The sequence below is a fragment of the Fukomys damarensis genome, unplaced genomic scaffold, assembly GCF_012274545.1.
Source record: "Fukomys damarensis isolate Sample0158 unplaced genomic scaffold, DMR_v1.0_HiC HiC_scaffold_114, whole genome shotgun sequence".
NCBI lineage: Eukaryota > Metazoa > Chordata > Mammalia > Rodentia > Bathyergidae > Fukomys > Fukomys damarensis.
The window spans coordinates 100,255-106,254 of NW_022901026.1; positions in this window are offsets into that span (position 1 = coordinate 100,255).

Genomic DNA, 6,000 nt, shown 5'->3' on the forward strand with positions numbered 1-6,000 from the left:
TTGATGGCACTACAATAATGACCTTGGGCAAGAGCAGCAAGATGCTGACCTGCATTCACTAGAATGTAATGTGTCCTACAAGACAGTTGAATCACCATTTGCACCTTTAAGGGTTTGAGTTCGATTCTCTGCGGTAGCGACGAGTTCAGGAAGATCAAGACAAAGACAGGGAATCAGCCAAACCATGAAGAACAATAGGTATGACGTTTGGTGTTGAGGCAGGAGATTAAGGCGTGGCCAGCCGACTCGGCAAGTGGGCATGACCCATCAATCCTAGAGGTCCAGGACACATGTGCACAAGTCTTACACCTGGGATCAATCATAGAATGCTATCTTTAATTCTTGTGGTGTGAAATCAAGCAGGTTTTTTTGAGAGGATAGCCTAGATCTGATGTCAGAATAGGGATACCAAAGATTGTTGCTATTGGCCTCATGGCCACTGTTAGCCTTCTCAGTGGCCCTCTCTGCACTCAGCAGAGAATAGTTCTTTTCCTATCTTTAATAAGTGTAAAATCTTGCTACTTTTTCATGTGTTCTGCCCAATTCTTCATTCAGGGAAACAAGAACCTGCAAAGGTTCCCTGGGAAGAATATAGTACCTCAGATCCCGGTAACTGTGTGAGGGGAATAGGATATCCATGACAAGGGAAGAGAAGTTCCTTAAAGATACTAGCATTGTTCAGTACCACTGGCTGCAGCTACTGGAGGTCCTGGGATTGGGAGGGGAATTGGCAGGTGAATGTATAAATTCCCCAGGCTCTGAGTAGAGTACTAGGCCCTGCCTGAAGAGCTGAGGTGACTCTACAGGAAAAAGGCAGTGTAGCAGCTGCTGCTGTTGCTAGTATTGCTGGCATTACTGGAGCCCCAACCCTGTACCCACCCAGAATGGTAGACTCTGTCCCACCTGCAGATGGAGCAACCCTGCCTTTGGGTGTTATGGCTCCTGCACATGGTGTTAGATCACCCATGGGCTCACCAACTGTGTTTCCCCCCACTTGAGGAACACTAATAAGCATAGCCCCTCCAGGAATGAGACCCTTTCCATCAGGAGTATGAAGCCCACCTCCTCCAGGTATGAATCTGCTGGGAATCTGGGATGCTGTTGATCCACCTAGGTGACATTTTTCCCTGAAGTGCGTATTATGAAATTGAAGACTGAACTTACTGTCCTCTTTTTTTGCATTAGTAATAACTAATGATAAATGCATGGAACAATTAAGAGAAACAAAATGGCTCTTCTTGCCTGGCCCTGCCCATCCTAGAGCTGTTTTGGGGAGTGGCCTCCAGTAGACAGGAGGAAGAGCTCCAAGTTCAGTGTTGCAACCATAACACTTGGTTCAAAGGTCCTTGTGCAGCAAATTTAGTGCCTGTTGTTCTTGACTGGGCCAGCAGGTGGCAGCTCCTTCCCAAAAATGTGGGAAGGCCCTGCCAGTTTCAAAATGGGCAGGACAGATGAGATTCCACCAGCAAAGTGCTGATCCTTGGTCAGGAACAGGAAATAGATCTTGTGGCCACTCAATCTGCAGGGCCATCCCACCTGCCCTGTGCCCACCTCCAGTTGCAGCCTCTTGGAGTTGGTCACATGTTGGAGTCACTTAAAGAATTTTGAACCATTGCTGTCTATTTCCAGAAGCTCTGGTTTAATTAGTTTGCATGAAAACTGAGTGTCAGTATTTTTACAAGCTTTAGGAGAATCTAAAGTACAGCTAAATTTGATGACTACTGGCTCCAGTAAAGCAGAATTTTTTGAAAAGTAGTATTTGGGAATAAAAAAATGGGTGATATTTTATTTCTTAAGTGTTAAATGTATGTGTTTTTTGCTATGTAAAATTCTTTTTCAAATTACTTCCAGGAAGATGTCAGAATGGTGAACATCAGAGAAACAGCCTCTCTGAGATTTGGTATCTAAACACTGGAATATAGCAATGTGAGGAAAAGAAGGAGTGAAGTGGTTCCCTGATAAGGATCTGAAGCAAGAATTGAAGCCCACAGGGACAGTGAAGAGAGAGACTTCAACAGAAAAGAAGGAGGTAGTAAGCAATGCTTTCTTCCTGAGCCTAGGCCCACTGTGTGGGAGAGGCAGCTCAAACTTGCAGAAGCATGGTGACTACTAGTGACCCCAGAGGCCACTGCAGAGAAATGTGCTAGTAGAATGGAGCAGTGAACACAGCAGACTACAGTATCTGGTGAGTTATTTAGTATTGGACATTTCCTGGGAGAGGGCAATTGACCAGTAACCATCTTGGAGAGAGGCCAAATGAGCTCTGAACTCAGAGTAACTGCAGGCTAGCTCCATTTAGCAGGTCAAACGAGGTCAGGGTGAGGTAGAATGGAGTTCAAGTTAGCAGAAGGTCAAGGAGCCAAATTCAAGACTGTGGGGAGCTGAATTTAAGCCCTCGGGAGGCATATTGAGTGTTGCAGGCTTCACACACTGGGTTCCAGCCTCACAGCTAGAAACCAGTTTGAATTCCAGTGGACCTAAGGTGCAGGCTTGTTAGTATTATCTGCTACCCCACCTTAAATCTATGGCTGACTTGCTTGGATTAATCAACATGGATCTGCCCATTCTGTCTACCAGTTACAGCAGAAACATGCCCTGAAGTGGCAGCACCACTGAGCTAAATCCCTGGCCCTGTTTTCTTTTTTCTTGATTGTTTGTTATTGTTTTTACATGAATTTGAACATTTTTACTAGTTTTCTTATTGATCTGGTCTGTTCCTGTTCTTATTTCTTCCTTCTCTCTTTCCTTCATGTCTTCTCCACCAGTTTCTTAAAGTTCACATAATCCTTCAGCCTTGCTTCTAATCTCTTTTTTTTCTTCTATTTCTCTATTTTTCCTCCAACACTCTAAATTTATTCCCTTGAGGGTAAAATTGCCATATTGAGGGCATATTTACTGTATACAATTTTCTGGTTCATTTTAGATTTTGTTGTATAACCACAAATATAGTTCATATGCCTAAAGGTGACAAATTAATACTTACCACAGTTTGTCATTTTCTAGAATGTGTTTAATGCTATTGTTATTACTGATTGCACTACTTTAGCCAAGGTGACATAATTTTTCTAATCAGTTGTTCTTCCTGGTATGCCAAGACTGAGATTGCATAAGGGTCATGAACAATACTATAACCAAAAAACCAGTGACTAGGACAAATAGGCATCAACTTCTCATCTCCAATAAGTTGAAGAAATAGAATCTTGCAACAGACTCAAAACACAAAAATCAGCTACACCTGGAAGACATCTCTGAGAAGTGGTCATTTCTTAAGAATTCTCAATACCAGTAATAAAGCTACCTGCCATAAGCAATTTATAAGCATCAACCCAGAAATTAAACTAAAAAAAGGAAGAAGAAGAAGAAGAAAAAAAAAGAAAATGAGAAGACATGGAAGCAAGATGCAACTCCAGACTTCTAGCTCACCAAAGGCAAACCCAAGGGACAATGAGGTAGAAAAATTTGAAATGCATCCACTCAGATTCTCTGAAGTAGTAACATCAGAAATAACAAAGCAGACAAATGGGTCTCTAGAAAAAAGTCAAATCAGAAATAATCTTTCAGATAACTACAGAAATGGTGATCATAGTGAAAGGCATGGTTAGTGACTCTAGAGAAAATACACATAAAAAAATAGAGAAGCTCAGGAAAAAGATGGAAGCCATGAATGTCCAACATAGAAAAGAAATGGAATCCACAAAATGGATTCAAACAGATATCCAGGAGATTAAAAATTCCACTGAAAGTATCCACAGCAGAATAAGCCAATATGAGGACAGAATATCAGATATAGAAGACAGAATTGTGGCTGGCAATTATGAAAAGAAAGATTTCTTAAAAATTTCAAGGAATCACAAAAAATCAATCCAACAGCTACTAGATGATGCAAAGAAGAATAACATAGGATTCATTAGAGTCCATGAAAAAGCAGGAGATAACACAAATGACATAAAAAACCTGTTCACAGAAGTAATGGCAGAAATTTCCCAATCAGGGGATAAGAATTTAACACATAGATACAGGAGGCATATAGAACTCCAATTACCCATTATCAAAACAATCTACACCAAGACACAAAATAGACAAGCTTCTAGAGGTACAACACAAGAACAGAATACTAAATGCTGTAAGAAAAAAGAAATAAATCACCTATAAATAAAGCCCATCAGAATTACAGCAGACTTTTCAACACAAACCCTCAGGTCAAGGAGAGCTTGGAGTAAACTATTTCAAGGCCTAGAAGAAAGCAACTTCCACTCTAGACTGATGTACCCTGCAAAATTATCTTTCAAAATTGATGGAGAAATAAGATGCTTCCATGATCAAGAACACTCAAAGAAATTTATGACCACCAAACCAGCACTTCAAAATTTTCTGAAGGACATTATAGAAGGAGACAATGGAGGCTACAACTCCATGAACCCCAACAGAACGAATCCATCAAGCAAGGCAAACCATCAAACAGAGGGGAAAGTAAGGGAACCAACAGGGGCTGGGGATTTAGCTCAGTGGTGCTGCTGCCTGCCTCACAAGCACAAGGTCATGAGTTCAATCCCTGGTACAAAAAAAGAAAAAGAAAAAGGAACCAACAACAGGAAAATAACATAACAAGGATAAATAAATACATATCAGTTATAGTCATAATGAAAATGTCCTCAATTCAACCAGAAAAGAGAACTACAGACCAATCTCCGTAATGAACATAGACGCAAAAATCCTCAATAAGATACTGGCAACAGAATGAAGTACATCATGAAGAAGGATGTACACTATGGCCAAGTAAGATCGATTCCAGGGATGCAGGGATCATTCAACATACACAAATCAATATATGTAAAATACCATATTAACAAAACGAAGAGTAAAAATGTATCATTGTTTAAACAGATGCAGACAAAATTGTTTGACAAATTTCTCCACCCATTCATGATAAAAACCCTACAAAAATTGGAATAGAAGGCTTTATCTCAATTTAATAACAACATCTATGACAAACCAACATCCAATATCATGCTAAATGGATAAAAACTGAAAGCTTTCACTGTAAAACCAGGAACCAGATAAAGATGTTCATTATCATCACTCTTATTCAATATAGTTCTGGAAACATTAGCTAGAACAATTTTACAAGAAAAAAAAAGGAATAATGATCAGAAAAGAAGAAATAAATTATCATTATTTGCAGATGACATGATACTCTGCAGAGGAGACCCCAAAAACTCAACCAAAAGACTTCTAGATTTAATACTCAAATTCAATAGCATAGCTGGATTCAAAGTCAACATTCAAAAAATCAATATCATTTCTATATAAATATAATAAACTTACTGAGAGAGAAGTTAGAGAAACAACAACTTTCACATAGCATCTAAAAAGAAAAATCCTAGGATTCAATCTAATGAAGGAAGTAAAAGACTTTTACATTGAAAACTATGGTACCTCAAAAAGGAGATCAAAGAGGATATTAAAAAAATGGAAAGATATCCCTTGTCCTTGGATAGGAAGAACTGATATAGTGAAAATGGGCATACTTCCAAAGCTGTTATACAGATTTAATGCAATCCTAACCAAAATACCAATAATATACCTCACAGAATTAGAGAAAATAATCCTAAAATACATATGGAACCAGAAGAGACCTAGAATAGCAAAAGCAGTTGTGCATAACAAAGACAAGGCAGGGGGCATCACAATCTCTGACTTGAAGCTATACTACAAAGCTACTGTGGTTCAAACAGTATGGTGCTAGCAAAAAAGCAGACCCAAGGATCAATGGAACAGACTAGAAGATGCAGAAACAACTGTAGATGCACTCAGCCACCTTATCTTTGACAAAGGAGCCAAACACCTTCACTGGAAGAAAGATAGCCTCTTTAATAAATGGTGCTGGAAAATCTGGCTTTCCACATGTGGAATATCGAAACTAGACCCATGTCTTTGATCTTGCATTACCCCAGAATCAAAATGGATGAAAGGTCTAAATAGTAAAACAAAAACACTAAA